General features: G+C 39.8%; 1 protein-coding gene across 2 annotated transcripts in view; it reads right to left on the minus strand.

Annotated features, from left to right (window-relative positions):
- The window catches only part of LOC149141470 (SWR1 complex subunit 6-like), a 277,229-nt gene extending 258,110 nt beyond the window's left edge, over positions 1 to 19,119 (minus strand). Inside the window, exons 1-2 of one of the 2 annotated variants that reach the window (XM_089447231.1) lie at positions 18,697 to 19,119; positions 18,291 to 18,456 (exon numbers count right to left, since the gene is read on the minus strand). The gene's annotated coding sequence lies outside the window, so the exon portion shown is untranslated. The remainder of the gene's footprint in view (positions 1 to 18,290; positions 18,457 to 18,696) is intronic. The other variant, XM_089447232.1, reaches the window with a different exon arrangement.
- Between the last annotated feature and the right edge of the window lie 319 nt (positions 19,120 to 19,438).

Genomic DNA, 19,438 nt, shown 5'->3' on the forward strand with positions numbered 1-19,438 from the left:
AGATCGAGTTCTGAAGTCGGGAGCCGAGGTGTGAGACCGGGAGGGCATAAGTCAAAGTTCTAGAAGCAAAACGATCAGCCAGAAGGAGTGACACAGAACAACGCAGTGATTGCGCAAAAACTGCATAGAGGCTGCTAGGGGCTAGCCATTCAGTGGCTGGATCAGTCTTGGATCGCCAGTGATAGTGTGAGGTATTTCTCACTAATCTTCTGTCAGTCAGATTCTCTGTATTGGATAGCCAGCAAGGCATCCAAAGATTGCCCTCAGTTGTTGCACTGGTTTTCCCGCATTGGGTTTTTCTGGGGACATTTGTCCAAAAATAACGATGTAATGTGTTATGTATTTCTTTCTTGCTCAGTTTCTTGTTTCCACATATTTTAATTGGTGAAGGCTGCAGTGTGTTAGTTTCGGTATTTGTTGTAGGAAGCAATAAATAATTTGTTCAATAATTAACAAATAGAAGGAACTTAATCAGTTGTTGCAGTAGAAATTTGGGCTTCCAAATTTTCACATTTACAAGTAAAATCCCTAAAAGTTTGCTTGTGTTCAAGTAGGCCTAAAGGTCACACAGCCCAACCTTAAAATAGCTTCAAAACAGAATCAATACATCAAAATAGCCCACATGTGTGGAAATAAAGGCTCTCCATAATGACATCATCTTCTCAAAATGGTCAATCTCTATCAAACAAGTGAAAAAAAGGCTCATGAATGTTCCTCATTCCAAGATATCATCAAAGTGCATGGATATATCTCAAAATAATTTCTCCACCATGACATCATCTCCAAGAAAGCTCACATTACCCTTCTAGGGCACATTGGGTGACATGGAAGGCTCTAAGGAAAGCATTGGCACATGTGCATGATGTAGTAGCTCTCCCAAGTCATCTCAGAGATAACCATCTTCATTTGGGCTCTAGAACAAGGCAACATCCATAAAGCAGAGTCAGGGCCAACCTAGGGGAATCCTAGGTCCATTTGGGCACATCATCAAATAAGCCAACGCCTTGGCTTCCTGGTACAACTTTTCAGCATCTGTAGGTGTAGCATGGGGGATACAACCATGTGGAGTCTCATCAAAGCCCAACATCCATTTAATGAGGGCAATGTTGGGGCTACAAGGTCATGTATGCTCTCAACAATGGGAAAAACATCCTTTTAAAGGTGTTGGATATGTGTCAAGTCATTCTTACAAAGCATATTTGTGGCATGAGTAATGAACCACCTAAAACACACCCCTAACATCAAGTGAGACCAACATCTTTAGGAACAAAAACCATTAAGTATCATTGTGAGCCATATTCAATGTTAGGTGTACAAAAAGAATTCACACAAAGCTTGCCTTCCAATGTCTTTCTAGCTCAAGATTTGTAGGCAAGTTACCAAACTTGTGTTAGGGATGGTCATACCTCTAGCCCTATTAGGTGCTTCCAACCCCCAAGAGGAATGATATGTCACAAGCAGACCCATCAATCCCTATGTGCATGTGGTAACAATTGTGATGGAGTGGACAAGACTTCAAGGAAGATGGCCATAGCCATGGTATCAACTAGAGGGAGGGCTCCAACATCTCAGAGTACTTTAATGAGAAGAAGAAGCAATTGTGGAGGCATGAGTTACCCCTTTCCTCAGCCATGATTTTTCCACCCCTCTAGTGCGCCTTTTACCTTAATTATTTATCTTTTTTTGTGCATAGCTTAGGAGACCAAACTTGCTTTATGATTTTCCAATACCCTTTAAAGATGTAGTAGTTTCTTGTTCATCAGAGTTGGGGCATTCAAGGGTTCCTTTTTGTTGAAGAATGGAGGGCAATGGTGTTTATTAATATTCTTCACACTTGATAACAATTTGTGATGCACTTTGACAATTTATCTTCTTCTTCTTATTAGTGTGTGTGTTTCATCAAACTGCTATCAAAACAAAATAACAAGAACACAAAGTTTGGCTCTCTGCCGGGACAAAACCTCTCCACTCTTGAGAGGAAAACCCTTGGTAAGTTTTCTCTTATTGAAGCTTCTTATTTGAACAACTACCAAACCCTAGACCCTTGACTAGGATATCCTCCAAGCCTAAGTCAAATCCTTCCTCTTTCTGCACTATAACTTCCGGCACATGGACCTCTTTCTTCTGGCACTTTGCTCCTCAGCACTTCGTCCTTCTTCTGCTGCTTGTCTAAGTTAGACTCTCTTCTTCTTAGGAGAAACCCTAGAAAATTAGGGCTTCTTTACTTCACTTTAGAGAGAACCTTCTTCGCTTTCCTTAGGAGACCTTGTAGACCTAGTTACACATCCGAATGAGGCTTCTAAATGTGTTGCCTTCAACTGTTGTCAAATCCAGAAAAAGTACACTGCTGAAATCTTCGCACGTGTGGACAGAACCCTAAAACAGTCCCCTTATCTTCATTGTCTTTTCCTTGATCCTTCGCTTGAGAGAGTGGTCTTGTAGGCTTGGTTTGAACCCTAAACAATGAGATATTGTGAGCTGTTAGTGACTGTTGTCATAACCGCAAGAAACCTTCCTTATCCTCGTACGTGTGGCTGTAGCTGCCCTAGAAATGGTCTCCTTAACTTCAGTTGTATACCCTTCTTCCTCGCTGTCCTTGGAGACCCTATAAACTTCCCTTTAAATTCCTTTCTCGGCTTATCTCCTCGCTGATTTCAGAGCTTGAATGAATGCATTGTATGAGGAGTGGACAGCCTCTATAAATAGAGGTATGTCCCTCCTTTTCAGGCCGACTTGACTGTTTCATCACAATTCATCTTTTATTCATTATTTGGCTACTTGGAGACTTCGTTGAAGCTAGGAGAGGATTTGACTTGACTTGGAGGTGTTCCCATGACCTTGTACATTGACATACATGATGTAACATGCCCTCAAAGGGTCTCATCATAATTACATTTTGACTTTGACTCTCTAGAAGCACTTTAAAATGTGCTTGACCTATTTTCAATGAACAAGAAACTCATTGAAAAATAATATAAAAATAATTTCTCTTTTCTTGAATAAATACAAATATCAAAATTACATTTATGAAGACCTAGCCTAGTTACATCTTCTTCAACACTCCCTCTTAACTAGGGAGGTATTCATAAACCATTACAAGGTGTTTGGCAATTTTCAATCTTGAAGAATTCACATACGAGAAACCGAATTTGCAATCCATTTGTTATAGCATCATATCCATCAGCATTGTCATAGTGCAAGGCCATGACTAACAGCTCCATCTCATCATGAGATCATGAGCTACAATGCTGGCGAGACCAGTGATTTATAGACACCTTCATCATTGTCTCTCAACGTACATACCCACTCGGGTGTTCATTAAGTATGACCTTCTAGGACTATTCTTATCTTGGATTCCCAGCCCTCAAAGAATATCGGTCCTCTTGCCTACTCTTGTCTTGGATGCCCTACACATCCTCAAAGAGTATCAAATGCCAGATGATTTCCCAATCCTCCCATTCTTTCTTCCCAAGTGAAGACAAGAATGTAGTGTCTATCTTGTGTCTACATTTCCATTCATGGCCTTCATCTAGACTTACAGTTGCTAGTCTTGGTCTAGTGCATGACCCATGAAATGGAAAACACGATTGTCACTCCTTTGTAATCAAGGGTGATCCAAAACTCCCTCTTGATCAAGGACCTGTCAGAACTCCCTCTTAACTGGGGACTCTTTCCTTCATCAGCAACTTCTTCTTCGAGGATCCTTCAGCTGCTTGATCTCCTTCCCTTCTTTGATGCCATGAAGTCTTTGTTCGAACTTCTTCTAGTTAGGGCACCATCCATCGATCACTTTCCTTCCTGGTTTGTCATGTCATTGCTTCCTTTGTGGAAAGTGGCTTTCTTGTCATTCATCAAGTTTTCTTGTCATCTTGGCTACTCTTTTGTCATCTTGTCCATGCTTCGGAATACTCTCCTCATGGATGCTTTGTTGTACTAGCTTGTTTACATGCTTTGACCTAGTAGCCCATCATGACTTCATCCTAATATTGCTTCAATATTGCTTTTCCTTTTGTTGGATGGTTTCTTCATCACGACATCTTTATAGAGTAGAATCGGTTATCTATGCCTTTTATATCTCCAAGGCCTTCATAGGTGTCAAGGGTCCTTTCTTCCTTTATCAGAGTTGTCCTGCCTTCTTTCGGGAGATATCTTCAAAGCATTTTGTCAGATAGTGATTCTCGGTGATCATGGTGTTCTTCACATGCTTGATCTCTTTCTTCATTTGCTTCTTCTCAGATGGATAGGTCAACCATCTAATGCTTCTTGTGAGAGCATTCCTTCATTGCTTGCTTTCTATACTTGTCAGCGTTTCTTCTTGCTTCTTAGTCAGCAATCTTATGCTCCTTATGTGAGCATATTCTTTTGTTGACCTTCATTGCATTGTGGTACATGCCTTCGAGCATGTTCTTGGTGAAAGAGATTCTTTCATGCTTGATCATGTTATAGAACTATCCCATGACTCAATAATATACAAATGATAACATGACTAAACTTTGATGCGTACATACCTCATCTTGATTTTCCTTTGATCATCCTAGCTTCATTTGATTGTCCTTGGTGTGGCCCTTCTTGCTTCATCTTAGCTTGCCTGCATATCATCCTTTTCTTGAATCCCATGAATGGGATTCCCAATGAGACATATGATTTGGTCCATGAACCTTCTTTTGAAGATCCCATCATAGGATCTTAAAGATCCTTGCCTTGCAAATGTTTCCTTTCTTTTGATGATGGAGGTCTTCTAAGATTCTTAATCATGATCAATTTTCTTTCATCGTGGATGAGGTCTTATACTAGGTATGCTTCTTGTACATGAATATCTTGAGCTATATCTGCCATGCTCCTATATTCTAGAAGTCATTTCTACCCATGCATTTTATTCTCATGAAATGCTACATCTTCATGAGTATCTAGAACTCTATGTATATCATGCTTCTAGATTCTAGAGGATGTTTCTAGCTATGCAATATTATTTTAATCCTACATGCTCCTATACTACTCAAAACTTTGAAAGAAGTCTAGAAGTAAAGAGTTTGACCTAGTCATAGTAGAGCTCCGGAGGATCTTCCTTCTTTTGCTTCTTTCCTTCTTCTTCACCTCTTGAGTTATGTGAGCTTCATCCCTCTTTCTTTTGTTGTTGTTGTCCTTCTTAAACTTAGCACAATTCCTTTTGTAGTGTCCATATTCTTGGCATCCAAAAAATTGGATTTTGGACATGTCTTTGTTGTTTGGTCTTCGTGGACCAAATTTGCCAAATTTTATCCTTTCTTTTGGCCATGGTAGCAAATGCCTGCTCCTTTGATCCCACATCTTCCTTTGCCTTAAGTCTAGTTTCCTTTGTTCCGCATAGAGACCACATTTCACTGAGAGTGGTTTCTTCCTTCTTGCAATATATGCTTGATGTGAAGTTTCCCCACTCCTCAAGTAGATCATTGAGTACTACAGTTGTCATCTCTCTGTCAAACATGACTTCCCCAATCTCTTGAAGTTGATCTCTCATTTCAGAGATTTTCATGAAGTAGGGAGCTATTCCTTCCTTTGTTATCTTCATTTTGTATAATTCATTCCTCAAAGATATTACTTCTCCATTTGTGGATACCATGAATAGCTCTACTAGCTTATCATAAATTTCTTTTGATGTCTCAAACTTGGAGACATAAGGAATGAGAGAGTCTTTGATTGATTCTATCAGAATCCTTTGAGCTCTTGTCTCATCCTTATTGTACTTGGCTAAGGCTTGAGTTTGTTCCTTAGCAAGGACAGTGATATTCCCTTTGACATGTTCAAGGAGTTCATTCTCCTTGAGAAGTAGATCAGTCCTCTTCTTCCATGCAAGAAAGTTATTGGTACCTACCAATTTATTGCTTTCCTTGCAAAAAGACATTGATGTATATTCAGAAGGGGACATGTACTTACTTGATAGATTTTGAGATGCAATGGTTTTGCTTCCTCCTTGAAGACTTGGTGGTTTGCCTCCCTAGGATCTTGATGTACTTCAAGTTGCCTTCTTCAAGTGGACTTGATGATGAGATTTACTTGATGACTTGGAGCTTTATGTAGGTCCTGCTTCAATCTGCTCTTCTTTGTAGGTGCCCTTATGTAAGGCTCTTCTTCTAGCTTTATAGACCTCCCTGATGAATGATGGATAGTATACCCTTCTTGTCCTTGAAGTGATTGAGACATCTAGGCTTGATGCTTCAACCTTGTAGATGTCTTTCCTTGATGATGTTCTTGAGTTGCCCTTTCCTTGATGTGTCACCTTAGCTCTGAAACCAAGTTGAAGAATGGAGGGCAATGGTGTTTATTAATATTCTTCACACTTGATAACAATTTGTGATGTGCTTTGACAATTTATCTTCTTCTTCTTATTAGTGTGTGTGTTTCATCAAACTACTACCAAAACAAAATAACAAGAACACAAAGTTTGGCTCTCAGCCAGGGACAAAACCTCTCCACTCTTAAGAGGAAAACCCTTGGTAAGTTTTCTCTTATTGAAGCTTCATATTTGAACAACTGTGAAACCCTAGACTAGACCCTTGACTAGGATATCCTCGAAGCCTAAGTCAAATCCTTCCTCTTTTTGCACTATAACTTCTGGAACATGGACCTCTTTCTTCCAACACTTTGCTCCTCAGCACTTCATTCTTCTTTTGTTGCTTGTCTACGTTAGACTCTCTTCTTCTTAGGAGAAACCCTAGAGAATTAAGGCTTCTTTACTTCGCTTTAGAGAGAACCTTCTTTGCTTTCCTTAGGAGACCTTGTAGACCTAGTTACACATCTGAATGAGGCTTTTAAATGTGCTGCCTTCAACTGCTGTCAAATCCACAAAAAGTACACTGCTGAAATCTTCACACGTGTGGACGGAACCCTAAAACAGTCCCCTTATCTTCGTTGTCTTTTCCTTGGTCCTTCGCTTGAGAGAGTGGTCTTGTAGGCTTGGTTTGAACCCTAAACAATGAGATATGGTGAGATGTTAGTGACTGTTGTCATAACCGCAGGCAACCTTCCTTATCCTCGCACGTGTGGCTGTAGCTGCCCTAGAAATGGTCTCCTTAACTTCGGTTGTATACCCTTCTTCCTCGTTGTCCTTGGAGACCCTATAGACTTCCCTTTAACTTCCTTTCTCAGCTTATCTCCTCGCTGATTTCAGAGCTTTAATGAATGCATTGTATGAGGAGTGGACAGCCTCTATAAATAGAGGTTTGTCCCTCCTTTTCAAGCCGACTTGACTGTTTCATCACAATTCATCTTTTATTCATTATTTGGCTGCTTGGAGACTTTGTTGAAGCTAGGAGAGGATTTGACTTGACTTGGAGGTGTTCCCATGACCTTGTACATTGACATACATGATGTAACATGCCCTCAAAGGGTCTCATCATAATTACATTTTGACTTTGACTCTCTAGAAGCACTTTAAAATGTGCTTGACCTATTTTCAATGAGCAAGAAACTCATTGACAAATAATATAAAAATAATTTATCTTTTCTTGAATAAATACAAATATCAAAATTACATTTATGAAGACCTAGCCTAGTTACATCTTCTTCAACACTTTTACATGTAGTATGAAATGTTGAGGGAATAGACAATGGCTAATGAGGGGAATACAACTCATGCTAGGCTTTTGCCCACATGCTTACTAAGTCCCAACCATCTTTTGCATTTTCCTTTCTTTAGTGTGGCTTAATATGCTATTATCTTTCTTTAGGCCGCATCAAACTCTTAAGGAAAAAAATTTGGCCTAACACATAGATGAGGATAAAGGATGCTAGTCCCAATGACAAATGACAATCAACCAAAAGATTAGACGTGGATAATAAGGGAAACATGGAACGTGGTAAGTATGGAGGACCTCGGGCATGCTACTTCAATCAGTGCATCCTATTAGTGCCCCTCCCAAATGAAAGACCTTAGGGGAGGTCACACTGGACTAGGGGCAAACATAACCTCCTAGATGAAGCATGGGAAGAAGGGTACAATCAAGAGCAATCAAGCTTTCAACTTGGCTTGTGATCCATATTAGTATGCCCAAAACATTAAATGAAAACCCACGATTACAAGAATGGTTAGTGTAACTCCAAACAAATGACCAATCTTCCTTCAAGAAGTATGTCAGATGAGAGAGAGCACTGACCGGAGCAGAAGTGCAAAGCTCTGATGTAAAGCTATCTATAGGCCATTATAGGGTTGTTGGCTAGTTGGTTGTCAAATAAGGAGAAAATTTTTCTCCTATGGGTTACCCAATTTTGGTGGGTAACAATGCCTTCCTCCATTTTTGTGTTGGAGTAAATTTTTATAAATACATTACATGGGTGGGATACATTTTTATAAATATATTACATTGGAGTTAGGACAGTATGACTCTTTGTGTTCGTGTTGCCAACCCCTTCTATTCTATATGAACACCAGACACAATCAGCTCATCACTCAACAATCTAATTTTACACACTAATTCTTCTACTTCGGTGCCTTCCTCCATATTTTGTGGCATAGGGTGCATTTTTTTAAATACATTATATGGGACTTATTACCCACCACCTGTGGGTAGTATGTATAGGAGAAATTTTTTCTCCTAGAAGGTTCTCAACCGGCAGCCAGCAACCCCTTGCAGCCACCAGATAGCTCGATGTGCCATTATCTCCGCCACCTAAGCCAGCCATGTGGTCCCTCGTCCCCTTGTTATGATTGTATGTTTGAAGACGAGACTCCCGACCCCGAAGGTATGGCTTTTCATTGGTATAATTGAGTAATTTTCCTTATTTATCATGGGCACTTTTAGGCATGGATTGGTGGGAGGATTCGGCGAAAAGAGTGGGCTAGATCTGTACTCTTGTCTCCACTACCTGATTCTGTGGTTAGCCTTGTATCCTAGTCCCATGGGATCTCCTTTACTAGCCATTAGCTTTAGCGTTGGCACTACATGGGAAATCTTGATTTTGGTTGCATAGTCCCGTTTGCCAACACGTTATACATCACCCCCTTCTGCTCATTGTAACCCCATTCATCATTTTTCCCATCTGGGTCCACATGTGTCCACTAGGTCCGCATAGGGTTAGCCTCCCCCTCCCCTTGTCCACACCTTGGGTCGGGCCTGGAACGATGCCCGGAGGTTGATGCAGCTAAAAAGAAAATAAAAAGCATAAATTGGCCACTCTCAACAAGAAATGTACCACAAAATGCAAAAGATGGTCGAGATATACAAATTTAGCACATGGGCAAAAGCCAAACATGAGCTCTACCCATTATCCATGGCCATCACCCTAGTTCCTATGGGCCCTAGATGAGCCCCCTCCATCATTAAGGAACTCATGATTGTCCCAACCCCTAGTGGGCAATGAAATGCCCCACCTCAAAAGGGGGTACTACCTACTTCATCCTACACATCATGCTCTTATTCCCCTAGAGCCCCGAGCGGTTATGAAGAAAAATCAATCAAAGGCAAAAGGCATATGAAGAAGGGTGGAAAAACAATGGTCGGGGTAACTCATGTACCACGATTTGCTCCCTACTGCACTCATATACCCCGGTATGGGCTTCCCTTATTCTAACTACCCTTGCACCATGGCATGTGGCTTGGAGCATTCCCCTGATTCCCACTTCATTCTATCACCATATCATTTTCCACCTACCACTTGATGGATGTACCATGGTCATGTCACCCCCTTTAAAGATTGAAGCCACATAATAGGGTCCTTGATTAATCCCCCTATTCAACTTGGAGACACTTGTACATGCAAAAGCCCACTATGGAAGGGCATGCCACTATGAAATGCCCCATTGGTTCCATGACTTGTAAGCTCTTTTACTTGATTATTCTGAAGATTTGTTGTATTGGAGGGCGAGGGGACGCATTGGATCTTATGCAGGATTGCAGGTGGTTCTCCATTTGGGGCTTGGTCTCTCTATACGGGGTCCTAGCCCTCCAGAGGGCCGCATTGGCACTTTTAGGGTGAGCGTTAAGAGCCATAGGCCTCCACCATAGTAGGGAGTACTTCATGGATCATGTTGACACCTAATCATAGGGATTGGGTGAACAAATGTAAATAAGTGTAAATAAATAATATAGGAAATGGAGAGTCATCGGGAGATGAAACTGAACAGTCACTCCCTTGTATATAATAATAGACAGCCTAAATGAATAATACAATTACATTTGAGGAGTTACCTCTTGGCCTGACATGGTATCAGGGCCAGCTCTATTTTTAGTATTCCTGCCCTTGTAACTCCCTTTCTGCCTATGTTCTACCTATTTTGCAGAACTGACACATTTGCCCCTCCTCCTGAGGCTTGACACTGTCTCTGTGTTTTTTTCTGAACACTGCATAAATTTTACTCCATACACAATCGCTTTGTCTTTTGCCCTGGCATATACTATACAAAGCGTTGCTCTGCATATAACTCCTATTTCTTGTCACTTTGTTTTTTGGCCTGGCATATACCATACACAGTCTTCCATACACAACGCTGCTCCTCAAAGTGTTGCTCTACATATAACTCCTATTTGTTGAACACCTTGAATCAAGTGTTGAGTCCTATACGCATTGAGAATGAATGTTGCTCACCCAGGTTTAATATGTTGATCTTTGCTACCCACGGTGCTGGTGAAAGCTGAGTTTAATTGTCAACTGTGTGTCCATTCTTTGCGCTGGTCCATTGAAGCTGCCATTGTACGTTGGTTGGGGAACTCGACTTGGCTACTTAGTGTGGTGGTGTTGCGCCAATGGTGTCATTGTGGAAGTGTGGGATGGAATATAAGCCCAAGCGATGAATGATTGTTTGTTGTTTTTTTGCTGGAAGAGAGAAAGCTTTTTGTTGGAAGCCCTGACGTGGCTTGTTTGTTGACTGATGGTTGTTTCATTCCGATGTTTGCCTGGATTGTGCATATGGTGCTGCGTTGAATGATCATTCTGGAGTCATAACCTCTATGCGTTGTTTTCATATATATAAGTGTTGTTTTGGTATATATAAGTGTTGTCTCCCAACATATATATACGTTGTTCCATATATGAAATACGCTGAGTTGACAGCGTTTAGGAGCCAACGTTTACATACATGAGGGAGCAGTGCATGTTCCATATATATAACATTGGTATATATACAACGTTGTTTGGCTTCCACACTGTCCATCTCCCCAAAATAATATCTCTGTTTTTTAATATATCAGAGTGCAATTTTTAACCACCAAAAGTGCATTTTTTATATATTGGCAGCAGGGTACATGTTTTTTGAAAAAAAATAAATAAATAAAAAATGCGTTCATTGATATCTATTGTGGGAGTGGTTCTCATCGGGAAGGATAACTATCCAGAATGGTCGCGGAAAATCAAACACACTCTCATTTTTAATGGGCTGTGGAAAGGAGTGTGTAGTGGAAACAGAGACAAAGAGCCAGAACAACCCACCTTAAACAAGGAATTTGCCATTTGGGAAAATAAGAACAGGAAGGCTTATGCATTGATTGCAGCATCAGTAAATGAAGAAGTGAGTCGCCATATTTCGCCATTTTCAAATGCTTTCGAAGCCTTACAAAAACTGAAGGAACTCTATGACTCACACTCTGCACTTGAAGTTGTTCAACTCATGATTAAATTGTTCACCCTTGAATTACAAAATGATGATCCTCTTACTCTTGCATCAGAAGTAAAATCTATTATGCATGATATCAAAGTCACTAATGTTGAACTGGACATTCTTCTGATAGCTTTTCTCAAGGCACTTTATCCCACTTACTCAAATTATCTTGAGTCATTGCAAACAAATGGAAACCTCAAAGATATTACCTTTGACTCCCTTGTGAAAAAATTTGTTGAAAGAGAGAAAGCTTTTGGAAAGAAATCAGCTCCTCAATCTTCTGAAGAGGCAGTGTGCCTTGCACATAGAGAGAAGAATCTTGCTCAAGATTCTTCCAGAGGAAGAGGTGGTCGAAGAGGAAGAGGAAGAAATTTCAGAGGCGGGGGGGGCAGACACTCTCAAGGAGAAAAGTTAGATTTGCACTGCATATGCTGCAAAAGAGATGGATCACATGATGCATCCACATGCAAATTGCGTTGGGACAAAATTGAGCTTGAAAGAAACCAACCCAAAGGTAAAACTAATGACAAAGAGAAAGGTAAAGCACCTGAATCCGTTCACTATGTTGTGGCACACTGTAATATTGGAGTAAATGAAGACTTATTTAATGCTTCACTTGCTTCTTGGAAAAATGATTGGTTGCTTGATTCAGGAGCAACTTGCCACATGACTTTTAGAAGAGATTTTTTTGAAGAATTTACTGACAATGTTGATGGAGTAGTATACTTTGCAAAAAAACCAAAACTCAAGCCATCAGGGCTTGGTACAATCAGGCTTAAATTGCCTGGTCTTCCAGCATCATGTTTTATATCTCCCATAGCTGAGGAGAAACTTGTCCTTGGTCCACATCTGCCAGCAAGGACACTCCATTCATATGTTTGATGGCAAGATTGAGGTGAGAAAAGCATCAGACCACTCATTTGTCATGACGGGGATAGAAGAAGAAAGGCTTCTCAAGCTGCAGGGTACCTCTGATCATGCACAAAATATCTCATACAATTCTCATTATGAAGAAGGTACATTTCCATCAAGTTTATTATGGCATGCTAGATTTGGACACTTGAACTATGACAGCCTCTGCTTGTTGAAGAAAAATGGTGTTACTGGTTTGCCTACAATTCCTAGGAAACTTAAGCAATGTGATGCTTGCATTCTAGGAAAGCATAGCAAACAATGTTTTCATGATTCACATTCGAGAGCACATAGAAAACTTGAACTCATTCATTCAGATTTATGTGGTCCAATGTTTGTTCCTTCTGCAAATGGAAATAAATCTATGATGACATTTATTGATGACTACACCAGAATGTGTTGGGTTTATTTATTAAAGAAAAAATCTAACGCTTTTCAAACATTCAAGAACTTTCATACATGGATTGAAAATGATGCACAATCTCATATTGGCTCTATTCGCACTGATAATGGAAAAGAATACACTTCAAATGAATTTGAAAACTATCTTCACCAACATGGGATCAAACATCAAACAATTGTGCCTTATAATCCCCAATAGAACGAAGTAGCTCAAAGAATTAATAGGACAATCTTAAATATGGTGCGCTACATAATGTTTTTCAAAAATGTAAAATTGATGTTTTGGGCTGATGCAGTTCTATGTGCTGTATATGTAAAGAATAGATGTCCATCTAATGCTATTAGAAACAAGACTCCTTATGAAATGTGGTATGGGCATATTCCTTCAGTAAAGCATCTCAAGGTCTTTGGTTCCACCTGTTATGCCTTGATACCAAAGGTATATAGAAACAAACTTGGTACAAGAAGTCATAAGTGTATCTTCCTGGGGTATTCAAACACCTCCAAAGCATATCGTCTCTATGATGAAGTCAATAAAAAGTTTGTTGTATCTAGAGATGTAATCTTTCTTGAATCATCCAAAACTGACAATGTTGTTGAGCAACAACTTGATCGTTTGGGTAGATTCGCAAATGCAAAATCATTTCAAGAATTTGATAATCAGATTCCACATCTTGAAGGGGAGATTTCTATACTAGATCAACCTGTGGAATCTTCTTCTGAAACACTCTCTCCCCCGCATGAAACTCCAACAACAGATGATACTTTGAGTGATGTGATTGACAGAATTGGGAGACTCAATCTTGATTCAGTCCCAACTCAATCAACAGAGCAGCCTGGACCATCTCAGAAAGGTCCCCCAAAGTGGCTGACAAAGACACTTGAAAGTGTTCATCCTTATGAGGTTGGAAAGACAAGAACTAGAAATTCAACCTGGCAAAATGGAGGTGATGTAGATGACTCTGATTCACCTGTTGATATGGATGTTTCTTATGATTGTGAATTGAATTTGTCTACAGATTTTGAACCAACTTCCTTCAAAGAAGCTGCTTCTCATGATGAATGGAAAGAAGCAATGCAAAAGGAGTATGATGCCTTGATAAAGAATGGCACTTGGAAGCTGGTTGATGCTCCATTGGAATTGGCTGCAAGTGGGTCTACAAGAACAAGTATAAAGCTGATGGCTCACTTGACAAGCACAAAGCCAGGCTTGTGGCAAAAGGTTTTGCACAGAAGGAAGGGGTCGATTATGAGGAGACTTTTGCCCCCATAGCAAAATGGGCTACCATCTAGACACTCTTTGCCCTAGCAGCTCAGAACGGTTGGAAAGTCCATCAAATGGATGTAAAAACTGCTTTCTTGAATGGAGATCTAAAAGAGAATGTTTTTATGTCCCGGCTTGAAGGATTTGTTGTAAAAGGACATGAACATAAAGTATGCAAACTTGTGAAATCCTTATATGGCCTCAAACAAGCACCACGAGCCTGGTATAAAAAACTAACTGAGCATCTTCTGAAACTCAATTTCAAACATTATGATCTTGATGATGCAACTTTGTTTGTCAAGAAGGTTGGCAAAATAGTTGTGTATCATGTGGTATATGTAGATGATCTTTTGATGACAAGGATCAATGAGAGCTACATTGCATCCATAAAGAAGGAATTGAGGAAAGATTTTGAAATGACTGATTTGGGCTATGTTCATTACTATCTTGGTATTGAAGTAACTCAACATCCGAAGTCCATATTCCTTTCTCGAAAGAAGTACATTGGAGATCTGTTGAACAGGTTTGGCATCACTGAATGCAATCCTCTGACTACTCCAATGGAACAAAACTTAAAGCTCACATCTATTGAAGGAAAAGAATTTGAGGATGCAACAAAGTATAGACAACTTGTAGGAAGTCTCAACTACCTGACTACTACCAGACCAGACATTTCATTTGTTGTTGAAATTCTCTCCAGGTTTATGCAAAAGCCTTGTGAGGGACATTGGTCTGCTGCAAAAAGAGTTCTAAAGTACTTGAAGGGAACTCAAGACTTTGGAATCAAGTATACACAGGTGGGCGACTTCAGCTTGATTGAATACTCTGATTCACACTTCGATGGAGACAAAGAAACTGGGGTATCTACTTCGGGTTATGCTATGAGTCTTGGATCAGGAGCTGTCTCCTGGAAATCATACAAACAATCAGTTCCAGCAGATTCCACAATAGAGGCAGAATATATGGCAGCAGCGAAGGCAACAAAAGAAATTGTGTGGCTCGAGAAAATTCTGGAAGATTTGCAGGTAAAACAAGTACAATCGACTCCACTCATGATTGACAATACGTTGGCAATAAAGTTGGCCAAGAACCCAAAGTTCCATGATCAAACGAAGCACATCAATACAAAATATCATATGATTCGACATCATGTTGAGGCCAAAACAATCCATCTTCACCATTGTTCCACTAATGAGCAGATTGCAAACATCTTCACCAAAGCGCTTGGAAGAGAAAAGCTTGAAAGATTCAGAACGATGCTTGGACTCACCAACATCCCTTCAGATTAAGGGGGGGAATGTTGACACCTAATCATAGGGATTGAGTGAACAAATGTAAATAAGTGTAAATAAATAATAGAGGAAATGGAGAGTCATCGGGAGATGAAACTGAACAGTCACTTCCTTGTATATAATAATAGACAACCTAAATGAATAATACAATTACATTTGAGGAGTTACCTCCTGGCCTGACAGATCACCAACATCACTCATTGATTGTTCGTGTTCCACCTTTTGAATGAGGATAATGCACTTGGTTCATCATGCCTAGCTAGCTCCACACTTGCACCATACACTTGGCAGATGTTTCAGGGTCCAGATGAGGATGTGTCTCACTACAAGAGACAAACGAAGGGCTTACGTCATCATCTTGGCCCTCACAGATGGCTTACAGGAATTTCGATCCACTTGGAGACCCATTCCTTGTGCCCCCACACCCACTTGGGGGACGTCACATGGATTTGCTTGGAAAACAAGGGGTCAACCCCTTGTCCACTATGTTTGAAGTCCATTCTCACATCATGGCACACTTTGGACTTCATTAGGCTTCCTCAAAGGCCCAACAACTCACTTTATTGATCATTCTACCTTCTTGAGAGGCTTATTCTTATGTTATTGAGCTATCTTGGTGGGCTTGTCACCAAGGGATGTTATTATTGCACATTATTTTATTATTTGGGGCTCAATTAGGCCAAATTAGGAAAATTGAACTCATTAGAGATTGTATAAATAGATGAGAGGTGATTCATTCTCTCATCATGACTTGGATTTGGGTTTAGTAGCTACTTGAGAATTTTGCATTCCCTTTGGAGGACGAGTTTGATTTCATGGATGAATTTTGATGTATGGATTCTATCTTCTTGGTCTTGGAGCTTCATTATTGGCATAATTTGATGATTGGATATACTCATTTGTACATGTAAGTGATATTTTTCATGCTTATTCTTGTTATTTACTTTGTCACATGAAATGTTGTTGGGATTTTCGCTATATAAGTCTGAAATTTACTGCTTTTCTATGCGAAATTGTGGAAATTTTGATCTTTTGTAGCATTGCATCATTGCATGGGCCATGTATGAATGGGTGAATGTTCCTAGAGATTATTGTTGTTGAATACATCTTGATAAGTCATCAATTATTGCATATCGAAGTATAAAGACCTTAAGTAGTTGCTCTCATGCCCTAATGCCATGCGAAGTTGCTTGAAGGCCTCCTTGATTGGGTAAATCTTTTCCAAACAATAAATTCTCTTTGACTCCATCTCTCCCAAAGGATAAGGCACTAATCCTTCCATAGGTGATCACTTTTAAAGAATATTTCTCTCACCTCTCCTTCTCTTTCTAGGCCTAACCTCCATAGGTCACCTAGGGCATCATTTTTCTCCCATTGTAGCCATAAAAAAAGTTCGATCTCTTGTCCATAACTGCACTAGGGTTTTCTCTAGAGGCCCTCCAAATTTCAAGAAATTCCGACAGTGGTATGTTGAGATAAAAAAAGCCCTATCTCAAGGATCGTTACTTGCATTAGGTCTCCCCTTGGCTAGTGTCCTCATTTGGATCATAGCATCCAATTCTCCAAAGAAAATTTGTCCTTTGATCCTCTTCCCTTCCATAATTAGGTCAAGCCCCTCTTTGGTTGATCAAATCCACATCCTTGACCTAATTTTGGGTCCACTTGGCCCCATGTGGTCCCACAACTTTACAACTCTAATTTCACAAATATCACATAAAAGCCAATTCTCTATAAGGATTTTCAGGTCTAGGAAACCTCTTGACAAATTATATTCCCAAACCCTAGCCTCAAAAATCCTCCTAGCCCTTCCTAAAGAGCACATCACCTTGCTTCTCAAGCAAAAAAGCCATATAATTGAGTCTCTCTTGTGAATAGGCCTTTTTAATTACCCCTTATCCTCTTGCTCATCCATTCATCTAGTGATTCCCCTTATACCGGGTCTTCTCCGATAGGTGAAAATCCATAAAGAGCAAGGAGTCTTCGCTGAGGTGATAGTGAGCTATCGCTCCGTTGCTCCCCCTTGATCTAATAGTTGCTCTATAGGATCCCCTCCTAGGACCCCTGCTAGTTTGAGCAGTAATAGAACTCATCAACAATTTCAAATATGTTCAACTTGTTACATGCAATTTTTGCATTTTTTACATTTCTGAAATGTTTTATCATAGATCAAGCTAATATCAATAAGGCTTCATTATTTTTGTCTTGAAATTTATTGATGGCATCCTGATTTAATGTGAGATTCCCTGTAAATGTCTATGGAAAGAATGTTTTCCATTACATGAGTCCATGAAGCATAATTTTTCCATTCAATTTTCCTTTTTCCTTGACCATAAAGGCTCTGTCAGAAGTTGAAGGGTTTTGAAATCACCCTAAGGAGGTGTGTATCAGGTTTATTCAAGAACAGTAAGGCTCTTTGCTGTGAACATTACCAACTCCTTATCTTTTGTATCAACACCACCCAGTGCCAATTCATCACTCAGCAGTCTAATTTTGCACACTAATTCTTCTACTTTAGTGCCCCCCTCGATTTTTGTGAAGTAGACTCATTAGCAATTTCAAATAGGTCCTTCAAATAATTCATGCAATTTTTTGCAATTTTTACATTTCTCAGGTGCTTAATCATAGATTCAGTGATTCGCAAAATTAATTTCAAAGGGGCTTCTTTATTTTTGTTTCCGAATTTAGTGATGGCATCCTAATCTACTACGGGTTTGCTTTAGGTCCCATTCACTAACGCCCATGAATTTTCGAAGGAAAGAATGTTTTTACTAAAATGTCCACGAAACATAAATTCCGTGATTCAGAAAGGAATACTGACCACCATACATGAAAAAATATGAGATATGGGTACCTCTATTTTAGCTTAACCCACAACGTTTGATGTTCTGAGACTGCCCAGACTGTTGCGTTCTGCAGAGAATACTGCCTCTATTCCACCGTATATGTTACGTTAAAACACTGCTTCCGAAATAATTTCAAAAAATAATAAACTCTGCCTTCCAACTGCTAATTCACCCCTGAAAACAATAATCCCAGACTATGGTGAAAAAATAATCTCCGTTCAAACCACCTGATAATATTCAAAAAATAAAGACTTGAACTTTTAAACATATTTTTTCAGAACGAACGTTTAAACATATAACCCAATGAATGGATTGCCTTCAACCAAAATGAAAAGAAATATTCTGAAAATCAGATAACTTCTTAACTTCAAAAGAGGAAAAAATGATTCGTCAACTACAATCCGGCATACTCACGACTTCTATCTGAAACTGGGGCATGAATTTCCAAATTTTAATTGTTCAGAATTCAAATTTCTTCAGAAGATGACGTTTTTATTAGGGCACGATCTTTCTTGCTTACAATCACACGTTTTTCTTTTCAACCATTTCGTCTCCTGCGAGAACAAAAATGTTGATCAGATTCAACGGACTATTCTGAGCAATTTTCACACGCTCGTGCCTTTCAATGGCTTCCTCTGCTTAAATTTTATTCTTCTGGTCGAAATTGTATGTGCTCACGCGCAGAAGTGACTCCTCACACTCATGTAGCCTTCGAAAGAAACGATTTGCAGCCTTCATGGACGATTACAGGTGCCTTATTTCTCCCCATAATAAACCAAAATTCGCAATGTTTACTTCGCTGAGCTTCTGCTGTCTGTGTTTAAAAATATAGGAAACCTTTTATTTTCGCGCATTTAAAGATATGGACACTTCACCATACCAAAAAATTCCCGATATGGGGTTTAACGTTGAGTCTCACTAGGTGAAACCCACGAGATGAGTGTTCAAATCTCATTGGGTATATTTATATGCCCTGTTGTGTTTTTAACGTTGAGTCTCACTAGGTGAAACCCACGAGATGAGTGTTCAAATCTCATTGGGTATATTTATATGCCCTGTTGTGTTTTGGCTAGAAGAGTAGGCGACCCCATAGCGGACGTCTCGCTCTTGTTGAGGCATAAGTTACCTGCTATTGTGCGGCTTGCAGGGGGTTGCT

Source organism: Pinus tabuliformis, chromosome X (assembly GCF_031772625.1).
Source record: "Pinus tabuliformis cultivar Carrire ecotype Pingquan chromosome X, CPIR1, whole genome shotgun sequence".
Taxonomy (NCBI): Eukaryota; Viridiplantae; Streptophyta; class Pinopsida; order Pinales; family Pinaceae; genus Pinus; species Pinus tabuliformis.